The sequence below is a fragment of the Saimiri boliviensis genome, chromosome 3 (assembly GCF_048565385.1).
Source record: "Saimiri boliviensis isolate mSaiBol1 chromosome 3, mSaiBol1.pri, whole genome shotgun sequence".
In the NCBI taxonomy this organism is placed as follows: Eukaryota; Metazoa; Chordata; class Mammalia; order Primates; family Cebidae; genus Saimiri; species Saimiri boliviensis.
In genome coordinates, this window is record NC_133451.1 from 46,889,460 (window position 1) to 46,904,278 (window position 14,819).

Genomic DNA, 14,819 nt, shown 5'->3' on the forward strand with positions numbered 1-14,819 from the left:
AAGTCGTCTACGTCTGTGCAGTGGTTAGTGTGTGGGACCCATTTCTGTCGGGTATGGGGAGACCGTGTGGATCAGCACCCTCGCTTTGGGGAGAGGGGTAAAGCTTGCTTTGTGTGAAGAGGGCAGAGGATGGTGCTGCTTTGTGTGAAAAGTCAAGGGTGGAACAAGAGCCCTGGGTCTTATTTTCTAAAACAAGAATTTTGAGTCTGGCGTTTTGCGTAGCTCTGAATTGAGTTATCACATCCATCTTTCATTTCCACGTCCTCCTAGAGGCAGAGAAAAAGAGTCCTATTTTAAACTCTAAACCAAAGCTGTATTGTCATAAGCTACTTCTTTGTGAAATTGAGATCCACACCTTAATAATCACTTTCGTATAGAAAGGACATGGGAGGCTTTCCCCCTCATTTTGTTATAAAGATGTCTGTGGGAAATTTCTCCTCTTAATTTTTTTTTTTTAAGTTTTAACTTTTAGCTAAAATGTCTCTGCCTTGTTAAAATTAAAACTTCTTATTTAGTGAAATACTCTGGTATTGCAGGGCTGGAACTTTGCAGTGTTCTGAGGTTAGTGTTCTGGATTCAGGCTCTGGTTTTGCCTCTTACTAACTGTATGACCTTGAGCAAGTTACTCTGAGCCTCACTTTGTTCTTCTATTTGATGGAGAAAATAATAGCACTTACCTTTATAGAGTCATGAAAATTTAGTAAGATAATCCATGTATGCATTTAGCACTGGATATGGCATATAGTAAACTCTGAAACTAGCTAGTATTCGTCCTCAAGCCTAGTTATTTAAATCAAGAAATGTTTTGTGAGCCTTTACATGATGTAGGAGATGCTGAAGATTGTGTTGTTACGTGCTCATAAGGCAGTTATATTGAGAACTAAATTTTGTGCAGTTAAATAAACTGGAAAGTGTACAGTGAATTACCGAAAGAGTGATAAAACAAAAAGTACTGACCGTGCTCTATAACTGGGAAGAAAATAGTAGTCCAAAGTAGTTGGACCAGACTTTGAGGAGGAGGTGACTCTGGAGTCTGTTAAGTGACGAAAGAGCGGGAAGGGCATTTTACGCTCTGACAGCTACAAGAGCACAGTCGGTGGTATTTGTAACTCCCAGTTAGAAGATTTGAGTAACAGAAGTACTCTTGAGTATTTAATGACAGGCCTTTATTTTATTACCACGTGATATCAAATGTTATTAGAGCTGACTATGGTAGTGACAGTTTTTGATATAAATGTGAAATTGCATTCTCCCAAAGGAATCTTGGGTATGTATGCACTTGAAAAGAACCCAGAATCATGTAAATGTTGTCACAAGGCTCTTGCAAGTGATGATAATAATGATGTTCATAATAATGAGGATTAGCTGCACTCATCAGCCCATTTTAGATTATATATTATTAGAACACATTGAGTCTACTTGGAGAAGCCGATTAAGTCTTTGGCTGCTTTGGTTCCTGAGCATGAGTTTTGTTAAGGTAAAGCAAGTCTTCCTTAAATACTACACCTGGAGTTTCTTTTGACTAGGTGATTCCTGCTTACTGCTTTGATCCTAGCTTCATATCTTGATATTATAGATGTCATATATATATATATATATATATATATAATTTTTTTTTTTTTTTTTTTTTTTTTTGAGACGGATTTTCACTCTTGTTACCCAGGCTGGAGTGCAGTGGCGCGATCTCGCCTCACCGCAACCTCTGCCTTCTGGGTTCAAGCAATTCTTCTGCCTCAGCCTCCCAAGTAGCTGGGACTACAGGTGCCTACCATCATGCCTGGCTAATTTTTGTATTTTTAGTAGAGACAGGGTTTCACCATGTTGACCAGGATGGTCTCGATCTCTTGACCTCGTGATCCACCGGCCTAGGCCTCCCAAAGTGCTGGGATTATAGGCGTGAGCCACCGCACCCGGCCTAGATGTCATATATTTTTCCTAAGATTTGTGTGAACTGAAAGTTGGATGAATTAAAATGCATTCGATGTGTTTAGGGTAAAAGTTGTAGGGGGAGGATGTCAGTGGCAGGAAGATTCAAAGTCAATTTTATTCTTAGCAAGCTAAAAATCCACCTTCTGTAACTTCTAGTTGTTGCACTTTCTTTTTCATCTAGAGGCATGAAATTCCTTGGATGTAGAATTCCTCCCAAGTATGTGTGCCACAAAGTGCTAGTTCTGAGGATGTCCATAAGTGCTATGTAGGAAAAAAGTGGATGGGTTCCGGGGTTGAATAAATGCAAGAAAAACTGGGTTCAGCAAAAATAAACAGTTTTCTTTAATGCTGGGCTCTTGGAGATGCTAGTGTGTTTTGAACGTAGTAAATCTTTAGAGAGTATGGTTTGGTCATAAACTTAATTGAGTTCCCAAGGAGCTAGTATCTTAAAGAACACACATAGAAAACAGTGCTCTACAGCAGTCACTTTCACACTTTTTTTTTTTTGGACTCAGCTTCATGATAAGAAATACATTTTAACTCATCATCTAGAATTTACATGTATGTGAATAACTGAAGCAAAAGTTTCACAAAATTATGATTACTTCTACAAGTGATATGCTTTGATATTTTCCATTCTATTCTGTTTCATTAGAAAAAAAATCCTGGTTACTACCCAGCTAAGCTGATTTTGTAACCCATTAATGAGTTGCAATTCTCACTTTGAAAAACATTGTTCTAGAATAACTCAGCAAAGTCTAGGGATGAGAACTAACATCGTTGTGTATTACAGTGTGTCAGTCTGTGCCACGCAGCTTATAAGTATTTTTTGCCTCTAATTTTATACATTTATGAGATAGGTATCATTTTCTAGGTAAGAAAACTAATCTCTCTCCAAACATCAAATAACACACAGTAAATGATAGCATCAGGATTTGAATCCAGGTCTTTATATATCATAGCCTTTGCTGTTCCCACTGTATTTTGCTTTTTCCAAGTATAATCTTTTCACATGAACGGTCTCTTCACATGTTTGAAGACTACTGTAGTGTCACTGCTGATCCTTTCTCCCTGCCATGTACTGTGAACATTCACTTCTCTTCTTTTTTTTTTTTTTTTTGAGACGGAGTTTCGCTCTTGTTACCCAGGCTGGAGTGCAATGGCACAATCTCGGCTCACCGCAACCTCCGCCTCCTGGGTTCAGGCAATTCTCCTGTCTCAGCCTCCTGAGTAGCTGGGATTACAGTCACGTGCCACTATGCCCAGCTAATTTTTTGTATTTTAGTAGAGACGGGGTTTCACCATGTTGATCAGGATGGTCTCGATCTCTTGACCTCGTGATCCACCCACCTCGGCCTCCCAAAGTGCTGGGATTACAGGCTTGAGCCACCGCGCGGCCACTTCTCTTCTTTAGAGTTAAGAATCCCAGTTTGTTTTATAATTCCTTAGATAATGTAATTCTCTGATCCTTCAATCATGGTTTTTTTTAAATTAACTCTAAATTGGTCATTGTCATTATACATGGTTCCCAGAGTTGTACCCAGCATTTTAGGTGATGTTTGACCAGATGGAGAGTATGGTGGGTATGAGCCAAATCTGTTTTTTTTGTGGTTTTTTTTTTTTTTTTTGAGACGGAGTTTCACTTTTGTTACCCACGCTGGAGTGCAATGGCGCAATCTCGGCTCACCGTAACCTCTGCCTCCTGGGTTCAGGCAATTCTTCTGCCTCAGCCTCCTGAGTAGCTGGGATTACAGGCACGTACCACCATGCCCAGCCGATTTTTTGTATTTTTGGTAGAGACGGGGTTTCACCATGTTGACCAGGATGGTCTCGATCTCTTGACCTCGTGAGCCACCGCGCCTGGCCTTTTTTTTATTTTAAGACAGGGTTTCACCATGTTGGTGAGGCTGGTCTTGAACTCCCGACCGCAGGTGATCCGCCCACCTTGGCCTCCAAAGTGCTTGGATTACAGGCATGAGCCACACGCCTGGCCAAATGCAGGTTTCTTAAAACCAAATATTTCATTTTCAGTTTTAACTTCTGTTACTTATGCTTAATATGAGCCCGAAGTACCAACTTCTGTCCTGTATATTTTATACATAAGATGTTATACCGAGTCTTCCCAACCTTGTTTTTATGTGGTGGATTTTTTTAAGCTTAAATATAAGGCTTTTATTTATTTTTATTTTTTTAGATGTGCTTAGATTAAATACGGGCTTTTAAATTTCCTTTTTTTTTTTTTGAGAGGGAGTCTTACTGTGTCGCCAGGCTGGAGTGCAGTGGTGCAATCTCGGCTCACTGCAACCTCCACTCCTGCGTTCAAGCAGTTCTTCCACCTCAGCCTCCCAAGTAGCAGGGACCACAGATGTGTGCCACCACACCTGGCTAATTTTTGTATTTTTAGTAGAGACACGATTTCACCATGTTGGCCGGGATGGTCTTGACCTCATGATCCGCCTACCTTGGCCTCCCAAAGTGTTGGGATTACAGGCGTGAGCCACCACGCCCATCCCCTTTTGTTTTTATTTAGACATTTAATATTATCCTTTCTGATTTATTTGGTCTTTACATTTGGTAGGCATACCTACTGTCTTCATTCACATTGTTGATAAAAATATATATTTTTTTAAATAGTTGAGACCATCAGTTTATTTTTACTGCGTTTTAGGTTTTGGGGTACATGTGAAGATCATGCAAGTTTGTTGCGTAGGTACACACATGGCAGTGTGATTTGCTGCCTTCCTCCCCTTCAACTGTATCTGGCATTTCTCCCCATGCTATCTCTCCCCACCTACCCCCCCCCCCCACCCTCCCCCATTTCCTCCCAGCAGACCCCCGTGCGTAGTGCTTGATAAAAATATTAAATTGGCAATAAATTACACTGAAGTGTGCACGTCAGCTAGACTCACTCTGCATTAGTGCCAGTCCATTAATCAGCACACATTATGGTTGTTCAGTAACTACTAATTCTATCATTGTCAGGCCCGTATGACATTTTGGAGGTTACTATGAAAGATTTTGTGTGCCTACAAGATTCTTACCTACAGTGAAGAATACTACATTACTATTACTAACCTATTAAAATAGCCATTGCAGTGGATTTGGTTGGATTTGTTCATAGTCAGTCTTCTAGCTAGCATTTCATGTATCCACTTTTTCTTTCTTAACTTCACAAACTTTTTTAAATCCAATTTTGAATTTTGCAAAATTAATTTGGTCTGGACTTTGTAGACACTGCTTATTTTTCTCTTCAGAAATTATTATATTTCCTTTTATCCAGACTTTTGATCATGCCCATGTTCATCATGGTATTAGTGATAAAATTTCTGTTTTTTTCCAAAATTTGGAGTGATATACCTAAGCCCATTTCAAGCTACATTCTGGTTCGCTAGATCAATTTTATCTTAGGTTTATGAAGGCACTTTAAACTCATACTGGGTTGGGCGTGGTGGCTCATGCCTGTAATCCCAGCACTTTGGGAGGTCAAGAGTTGGAGACCCCAACATAGTGAAACCCTGTCTCTAAAAAAATAAAATAAAAATAAAGAAAAAAAATTAAAAAAAACCTCATAGTGACTTCTCATCAGTAACCTTTGTTGATAAATGTCCCAATTCAGAGCTAGGTAGGTATATGGTTTTTATTTTTTGTCACGTGGCTCTTCACTGCTGAGAGTTAATTTATTACATGACCTAATGCTTTTTGTAGAGGGCCATTGGTAAAATTTGTCAGTAGTTTGATTTGATAAGCCTAAGTTAATAAAACAGTTTGTGTAATTATCACCACTTATCTGAGTAGTTTCAGGCATTCACTGATTAACATACTAACATCTTGGGAAGTTTCATGTTTTCTAGACTCTTCTGTACCAAGGAGATGTTACTTTAAAGTAATGTGGTTTGCATGTGTGTGTGTTAGATGAATCAGAAGTTATACATCTAACAAGCTTTCTATTCCCCCCCTTTTTTTTTTCTTCACTTTCTTTCTTTCTTTCTTTTTTTTTTTTTTTAACAGCCCCTTTTGTTTTTTTAAAGAGACGAGTTCTTGCCATGTTTCCCAGGCTGATCTCAAACTCCTGGGATCAAGCAATCTGCCCACCTCAGCCTCCCAAAGTGCTAGGATTACGGGCAGGAGCCATCATCCCTTGCCCTCTATTCCCTTGTTAGGTGTGGTTTTCCAGTCATTCTAATATGGCTTTAATTTTTTTTCTTTTTTTCTTTCTTTCTTTCTTTTTTTTTTTTTTAAGAGACGGGGTTTCACCATGTTGGCCAGGCTGGTCTCGAACTCCTGACCTCAGGTGATCTGCCCGCCTCAGCCTCCCAAAGTGCTGGGATTACAGGTTTGAGACACTGCCCGGCCAATTTTTTTCTTTAATGTAACAAATACTTAGTGTACCTGTCTGCAATACTGTTGGGAACACTGAGAGACATGATAGTGCCAAGTTCTTAAAAAATAGAATTTGGCCAAGCAGGGCCCCATGGTTGATAAAAGTATATTACAGTCACTATGATGTACCCATGTTTTATATACCAAGCATTGCGCAAGACAGCAGTTGCCAATCTGTTTGGCACCAGGGACCAATGTCATGGAAAACAATTTTTCTGTGGACCAAGGGTGGGAATGGTCACTGCAGCTTTGACCCCCGCCCCCACCCTCCCCAGGCTCAAATGATTGTCTTACCTCAGCCTCTTGAGTCACTAGGACCACAGACACCATGCCTGGCTAATTTATTTTTTATATTTTGTAGAGACACAGGGTCTTACTATGTTGCCCAGGCTGGTCTGGAACTCCTGGGATCCCTGCTTCACCCTCTCAGAGTGTTGGGATTACAGGCGTGAACCATCGTGCCCAGCTCCTTTACACATGTTAAATCATCTAATATGTACAGTTTGGAGTTGTAGTTATTCTTCTTTTTATTGTAAAATATACATAACAAAATTTACCATGTTAATTTTTAAGTGTACAGTTCAGTGGCATTAAGTACATTCACATTGTTGTGCAATCATCACCACCATTCATCTCTAGAACTTTCATCTTCCTCAGTTTAAACTGTGTACCCATTAAACAGTAATTCCCTGTTCCCATGGACCCCAGCCCCTGGCTACTACCATTCTATTTTCTGTGTCTGTGAATTCGACTACTTAAGCTACTTATGTAAGTAAAATCGTACAATATTTGTCTTTTTGTGTCTGGCTTATTTCATTTAGCATTATGTCTTCACAGTACATCCATGTGGTATAATGTATCATGTTAGTCCCATTTTACAGTAAAAGAAGCTAAACCCAAAGTCATATAGCGAATAAAGTGAAATTGAGATTGACACCAAATCTAAAAGTCAAGTCTGATGAAGAATGATTGATCTTGGTTTATTTAGACTGTAGATATTTAGCTTGGGGAAGAGAACTTTTTGAATATTTGAAGAACTATAATAAAAATTATTACTTATATAACTCTTCACTAGACTAATAGGTATAAATTAGAGGCAGGCAAATTTCAATTTAGTAGAAGGAAGAATTTTCTAATAGAGCTGTTTTGGGATGATACGGATTACCCTAAAATTGTTGGAAATAACCTTCAAAAGACTGCTGAATGCTCCTGTGACAGACGATATTACAAAGAAGTAAAAAAGTTAAAAATTGGTGAATTCTAAATGTTAATTCTTTAGCAGTCTGCATGGGAGCATAAGATACCTTCAAGGCAGGCCGGGTGCAGTGGCTCACACCTGAAATCCTAGCACTTTCAGAGGCCAAGGCAGGCAGATCACTTGAGGTTAGGAGTTTGAAACTAGCCTGATCAACATGGTGAAAACCCATCTCTACTAAAAATACAAAAAAAAGTAGCTATTGCCTCTAATCTCAGCTACTTGGGAGTCTGGGGCAGGAGAATTGCTTGAACCGGGGAGGTGGAAGTTGCAGTGAGCCGAGATCATGCCATTGCATTCCAGCCTGGATGACAGAGCAAGACTCCCTCTCCCAAAAAAAAAAAAAAAAAAAAAAAAAAGATACCTTCAAGTCAAAGTGCTAAGCTTAAGTGTGAGATATTTAGCAATGGAAGCATCATGGATGTTTTCCCTTTAAGTCTGTGCCACATTTCTCTGAATATTCTCAGTAACAGCCAGTTGTTTTCCTCTTGAGGGTAGGTTTGAATTTTTAAAACTATTAGAAAAAGTCATTATCATGCCTGGTGAATAAAAATGAGTTAGCGGGATACTTAAAAGTTCTCAGCAGTCCAGTGCTAATTTACCTTTTTCCTAGATTTACTTGCTTTTGTCAGAACGTTCCTGAACATTTATGCCCTTTGGCTTTTGATGTTCATCCCTTTTTTTTCCTCCTCCTCTCACCAAAATTTTACTTATTCTTCAGGCACAATGCAGATTTTCTTTCCTTTGTGAAATTCTCCAGAATTTTTAACTCGGTTTACTTCCTCTTCAATGTTAACCTATCACTGTTCATTTTTCCTTTTTTAGAGTATATTTAACACAGCCACCTTGTACTTTGGTCTGTGTAGTCTAGATTATGAGCAATGTAAGCAGGAGGATAGTATCATATTCATCTTTATGTTTCTGAACAAGAACACAGTATAGTAAGAGTTCAGTTACATTAATTTAATTTAAATGAAATCAATATAGGGGCCAGGCGCGGTGACTCAGATGCCTGTAATCCCAGCACTTTGGGAGGCCAAGGTGGGCGGATCACCTGAGGTTCAAAGACCAGCCTGACCAATATGGTAAAACCCTGTCTCTTTAAAATAAATAAATAAATAAACGCTGTCTCTTAAAATTAAAAATTAAAAATCAGTATCAGTGATGTTAGGTTAACACGAGGTGAAACTATAAAATAATGAGACCAAATTTAGATGAGATATTTTGCACAGATTCTGAATAATGGCAGTATTGAATTTGTGCTTTCCCATGATGAATTAAAGAAGAAAACACTGTCTAGATATAGTGTCTGATTTTCAATGTAAGTTGTTTTCTTCTTCTTCTTCTTCTTCTTTTTTTTTTTTTTGGCTTGCCGATTTCATTGGATAAAATAAGTTTTAAAATTAACGAAAATACTGGCATATTTTGGTTAATATTTCATAGGATTACAGAAGCACTTTGTTTTGCACTTCTTTGTACTTTTTGCGATTTCCAAGTTTTCTGATATAAACATGAATTGCTTTTATAATTTAAGAAATCCTGTTGATAAAATTTGTCAGTTTCATTACTCTGTGATCATGTAGGGATCATAACATGATATATTAAAAGCGTTGTTACCTAGTGGTAGTTTTCCTTGTTACTTAGTGATAGCAAGGTTATATATCACAGATGGATAAATTTTGGCTTCAATAAGTACGGTTTCATTTATTGAGTACCTCCCATAGGTGGAACACTATGCTATAAGGACAGCATATTTTTTATGTGGAGAAATAGGAACACTTTTACACTGTTGGTGGGAATGTAAATTAATTCAACCATTGTGGAAGACAGTGTGGCAATTCCTCAAGGACCTAAAAATAGAAATCCCATTTGACCCAGCAATCCCATTACTGGGTATATATCCAAAGGATTATAAATCATTCTACTATAAGGACACATGCACATGAATGTTCATTGAAGCACTGTTTACAATAGCAAAGACCTGGAACCAACCCAAATGCCCAACGATGATAGACTGGATAGGGAAAATGTGGTACATAGACACCATGGAATATTATGCAGCCATCAAAAACGATGAGTTCACGTCCTTTGTAGGGACATGGATGAACCTGGAAACCATCATTCTCACCAAACTGACACAAGAGCAGAAAATCAAACATCGTATATTCTCACTCATAGGCGGGTGTTGAACAATGAGAACACATGGACACAGGGAGGGGAGCACTACACACTGGGGTCTGTTGGGGGGGAAATGGGGGAGGGACGGGGGGTGGGGAGGTAGGAAGAGATAGCATGGGGAGAAATGACAGATACAGGTGAGGGGACGGAAGGCAGCAAACCACACTGCCATGTGTGTACCTGTGCAACAATCTTGCATGTTCTTCGCATGTACCCCAAAACCTAAAGTGCAATAAAAAAAAAAAAAAAGAATTGGAACCCAAGACATGTATATGATCTTATGATCTCTTATTCTTGTTTGTTTTAAATTTAACAGTTTAAGTGGTCAAAAAAACATTTATTGAACTGGATAGCACCCAGGACTGAAAGTGGTTTAGAATGCTTCTTGTACCTATTCTTAACTTTGCATTAAAAAAAATTTTTTTTTTTTTGAGACGGAGTTTCGCTCTTGTTACCCAGGCTGGAGTACAATGGCGCGATCTCGGCTCACCGCAACCTCTGCCTCCTGGGTTCAGGCAATTCTCCTGCCTTAGCCTCCTGAGTAGCTGGGATTACAGGCACGCACCACCATGCCCAGCTAATTTTTTGTATTTTTAGTAGAGACGGGGTTTCACCATGTTGACCAGGATGGTCTCGATCTCTCGACCTCGTGATCCACCCGCCTTGGCCTCCCAAAGTGCTGGGATTACAGGCGTGAGCCACCGCACCCGGCCGCATTTAAAAAATTAAATTCCACAGTGTAACTATTAAAACATTTATCAGATCTACCTAAGTAAATCTTGTAGTCTGTTTTCATGGAAAACACAACGTTGGTTTTAGGAATATCAGATAAGGAACCCCAAAGTTGTATAGCTCATATCCTGTGAGCCTTCTGGATCATTGATGCTACTGATGCTGCTCCGCAGTCCCATCTTTGAGGCCACCCTGTATTCAAATTCCTATGCTAAAAAATTGCCCAGGGAGCCTGATGCTGATACCCTGGTAGCCCAAAAAGACTACTTGCCTTCTACCTCCACTTAATGCAGACCCCTGCCTCCTCATCCTTCCTCTAGGAACATACCCATAACGATATAAATTCACGTAATTTTGACGTGATATTTTAAAAAGACAATTTGGGCAGTAAATAGCAGAATTAAGGAGTTTCTTACTATAAATGGTTTGCGTTACCTGAATACACTATTCCTTAGAGTAATTACCTGTACTAGCCAGAGCACATTGTATGTGACTCCTGTTGGGCTTATTTTCTGTAGCAGAGATGAATTTGTAAAAGAATGTAGGTTTTAAGGCTTTGTTAATAATAAGTTATTTCACCTCTTTCATTTACTCAAAGTCATGTCTTCTGGGATCTTTCATTTTGGTATCCAAATTATGGAGGAAATGAACAACTTTAGGACAAACTAGCTTAAGAGGAAGGCTTTAAACTAGGTGTTTAGGAGTGGCTCAAAAAATGCAAAACACAGTTTACTTTGATCTGGGAAAGGTCTCAAATTCTGGAAAAAAATAGAAATTAAAGACCAGAGGAAAAAATATTGATTCTATCTCCTTGAAATGTGAAGAATAATAGATGCAAGATAATGTATCACAATATCAGATAGGAAATTTTGAAAATATTTGGAAAGATAAGACCAAGAAAGTTGTATTTAGTTAAAAACCAGATTTAGAATTCATGAGGATGAATCAAATCATCTCCCACTTCTGCAGTGTACTAGAACTGAAACTTCTCCCCCACACATCCCTTCACTACTCCATTCAGGAGCTTCTGCTCCTCTCTCTTGAGAGAGAGTAAAAAAGTACCCAATTATGTGTGGCTGTTGAGGCTTATTTTATTTGAAAAATGTGAATGAGAAGCAGGAGTGGGCCAAGCTGAGTCTGTGACTCTTGACTCCAGTAAGTTTGAGGAATGAGATTTAATAGATGCTGCCAAGTTAGGCTTTTAGTATGCATTTAATCCTAATCAGTGCCTATATTTTGTAATGATAATCAGGCTAACTTGGGTGTTTTTGCTAATACCTATTTAGTAGATACAGAAAGAGTACTTTAGTAATTTTGGGCTGTGAATGCTTATATCTTTTGAGTGGTCTCCTCTGAGTGGGAGATGATGAGTCTTGTACAGTGGAATTCTTATTTGCCATTGGTTATACTTAGGATTGATCTGGAGTGGATTAAAAAGCAAAACCCGGCCGGGCGTGGTGGCTCAAGCCTGTAATCCCAGCACTTTGGGAGGCCGAGGCAGGTGGATCACGAGGTCAACAGATCGAGACCATCCTGGTCAACATGGTGAAACCCCGTCTCTATTAAAAATACAAAAAATTAGCTGGGCATGGTGGCGCATGCCTGTAATCCCAGCTATTCAGGAGGCTGAGGCAGGAGAATTGCCTGAACCCAGGAGGTGGAGGTTGCGGTGAGCCGAGATCGCGCCATTGTACTCCGGCCTGGGTAACAAGAGCGAAACTCCCTCTCAAAAAAAAAAAAACAAAACCCAAAAAAACTTGGTGAATCCTAGTAGAAACCTGAATTTGGAGGTTTGGAACTTGATGAGCAGGCATCGTTAAGTCTTTTTTTTTTTTTTTTTTTTTTTTTTGAGACAGAGTTTCGCTCTTGTTACCCAGGCTGGAGTACAATGGCGCGATCTCGGCTCACCGCAACCTCCGCCTCCTGGGCTCAGGCAATTCTCCTGCCTCAGCCTCCTGAGTAGCTGGGATTACACGCATGTGCCACCATGCCCAGCTAATTTTTTTTGTATTTTTAGTAGAGACGGGGTTTCACCATGTTGACCAGGATGGTCTCGATCTCTTGACCTCGTGATCCACCCGCCTCAGCCTCCCAAAGTGCTGGAATTACAGGCTTGAGCCACCGCGCCCGGCCTCGTTAAGTCTTGATGGTAGCGCAGCCTGTGAGTGAGAGGCTAACAACTTTTATGTGAGGTATAATAATCTAGTTTTATCTTAATTCATCTTGAAATTTCTGTCGAACATCATGTCTGTCCATTGATAAATGCTTTGTAAATATTTGTTTAAATTACTGAGTGGAGCATAAGCTTTCAAGGTGTTCAGAGTTTGGCTAGGAGACAGAATGGACTCAATTGTGTTCTCTCTGAAACTAATAATATTTTTTAAAAGAAATGTTTATGTGGGCTTGAATGTGAGAGCTGGGACTTTGGATTTGGGTACAGATGGAAAAGTATTTTTTGTTGTGTGTGAAAATCAAGCATAGGGAAAAGAGCAAGTAATACATTTGAATAGGGTAGAGAAAAGACCTATAAAGATACTTAACTAAAGGGACATTTGTTAGGAAACAAGTAAGAAATAAAGTTGAGTCATTGAGTTGGAGATCATACTGTGAATGACCTGTGAAATCTAGGAAGAGTTTTTGAATATTGGAATGCTCTTAACAAAAGCATTTTGGGGAGGTTAGTGTGGCAATAGTATGTAGGCGAGAACACAAGTTATAGCTACCTTTACTGGCTAGAAAACAGCCTCTCAGGTTGATGTCCACCTCTCGTGCCCTGAAGTATTCAAACCAAAGCACTGAATTCAAACCAGAGTATTGAGGCCACAGTGATACTAGATCCATTTCCTACCAACCACTTAACATATGTTGCATGAAAACCATCACATCAAGCTAAATTAAATGACTAAAGATTAGGTCATTTACCTAAGAAGGAAATAGTAGATACCATTTTGGTTTCAAAATTTCATTCCTCTTAAAAAACATTCACTTTGTTAAAAAAATGTCATTTTGATCTTATTAACACTATTATAAGGATAATCTCAAAGCAGAATTTTGTAACCTTGACATTTGGGTCAGATAACTCTTTTTTATCAGTGCCGTTCTGTGCATTGTGGGATGTCTAGCAGCATCTCTGGCCAACCAGGAGTGTCTCCAGACATTGCCAGGTGTCCTTTAGGGGCAGAATTACCGCAGGTTAAGAATGATTGCCTTGGCTGGGCGTAGTGGCTCACGCCTGTAATCCAAGCACTTTGGAGGCCAAGGTGGGCGGATCACCTGAGGCCGGGAGTTCAAGACCAGCCTGACCAACATGGTGAAACCCCGTCTTTGGGGAAAAAAAAAAGAATGACTGCCTTAAAGGATACTTATAGTATGGTGTCAGCGTGACCAGAAATATCAAGTAGTACATTGCAGTAGTAAGTTTTGTATTCTGATTACTTTGCTCCATTTATATTTTCTGTGTCAAAAATAGTGCTTGATATCGTTTGACTCTGTGTCCCCACCCAAATCTTTTCTTGAATTATACTCTCATAATTCCCACATGTTATGGGAGATAATTGAATCATGAGGGCAGTTTCCCCTATGCTGTTCTCATGGCAGTGAATAAGTCTTACAAGATCTGATGGTTTTATCAGGGGTTTCATCACAAGATCTGATGGTTTTATCAGGGGTTTTCACTTTTGTGTCTTCCTCATTCTCTCTTTGCCTGCTGCCATCCATGTAAGATGGGACTTGCTCCTCCTTGTCTTCTGCCATGATTGTGAGTCTTCCCCAGCCATGTGGAACTGTAAGTCCAATTACGCCTCTTTTGTAAATTTCGCATTCCCAGGTATGTCTTGATCAGCAGCATGAAAATTGACTAATACAGTGCTGTTCTGAAAATTAGGAATAACTGAAGTGATTGGGTACTACTTGAGAGTCAATGGAACGCCAACCAGATGGGATGCCAGAACAGTAGATTTAAATTAGAACTGCCTTGGGGAAACTGTAATGAATGGTCACCCAAGAAGTAATTAGATATTTATTGAATCAGGGGTGGAGCACTGTCTGTAATGAGACGAAATAGGCATAAGAACTTTGATGGTTGGAAAGTTTCATGAAAGTCTTCAAAAAAGACTTCATGGTCAGTCTTGAACTGTCCATAAAGTAAGGCTGGGTTAGATAAAAAATAGGAAATTCTTTTTTTTCCCTCATAGTGAAAAGAACTATGAACAAAGAATCCATAGATGAAACTGTCCATGATGCATGAAACAAACATTTATTTGGTCAGTTTGGCTGAACACAGGTTTTTTTTTTTTACTGGAGTAAAGATCAAAGGACGTAGTTTTGAATTTGAACACAGGATTTT

At 39.3% G+C, this 14,819-nt stretch overlaps 1 protein-coding gene across 3 annotated transcripts in view; it reads left to right on the top strand.

Annotated features, from left to right (window-relative positions):
* Positions 1 to 14,819, top strand: part of SLAIN2 (SLAIN motif family member 2) — an 86,240-nt gene that overhangs the window by 1,128 nt on the left and 70,293 nt on the right. Inside the window, exon 1 of one of the 3 annotated variants that reach the window (XM_074396099.1) lies at positions 12,529 to 14,258. The exons of the other annotated variants lie outside the window; for them this stretch is intronic. The gene's annotated coding sequence lies outside the window, so the exon portion shown is untranslated. Of the gene's footprint in view, positions 1 to 12,528; positions 14,259 to 14,819 lie in introns of those variants that run through there. 3 annotated transcript variants of the gene reach the window in all.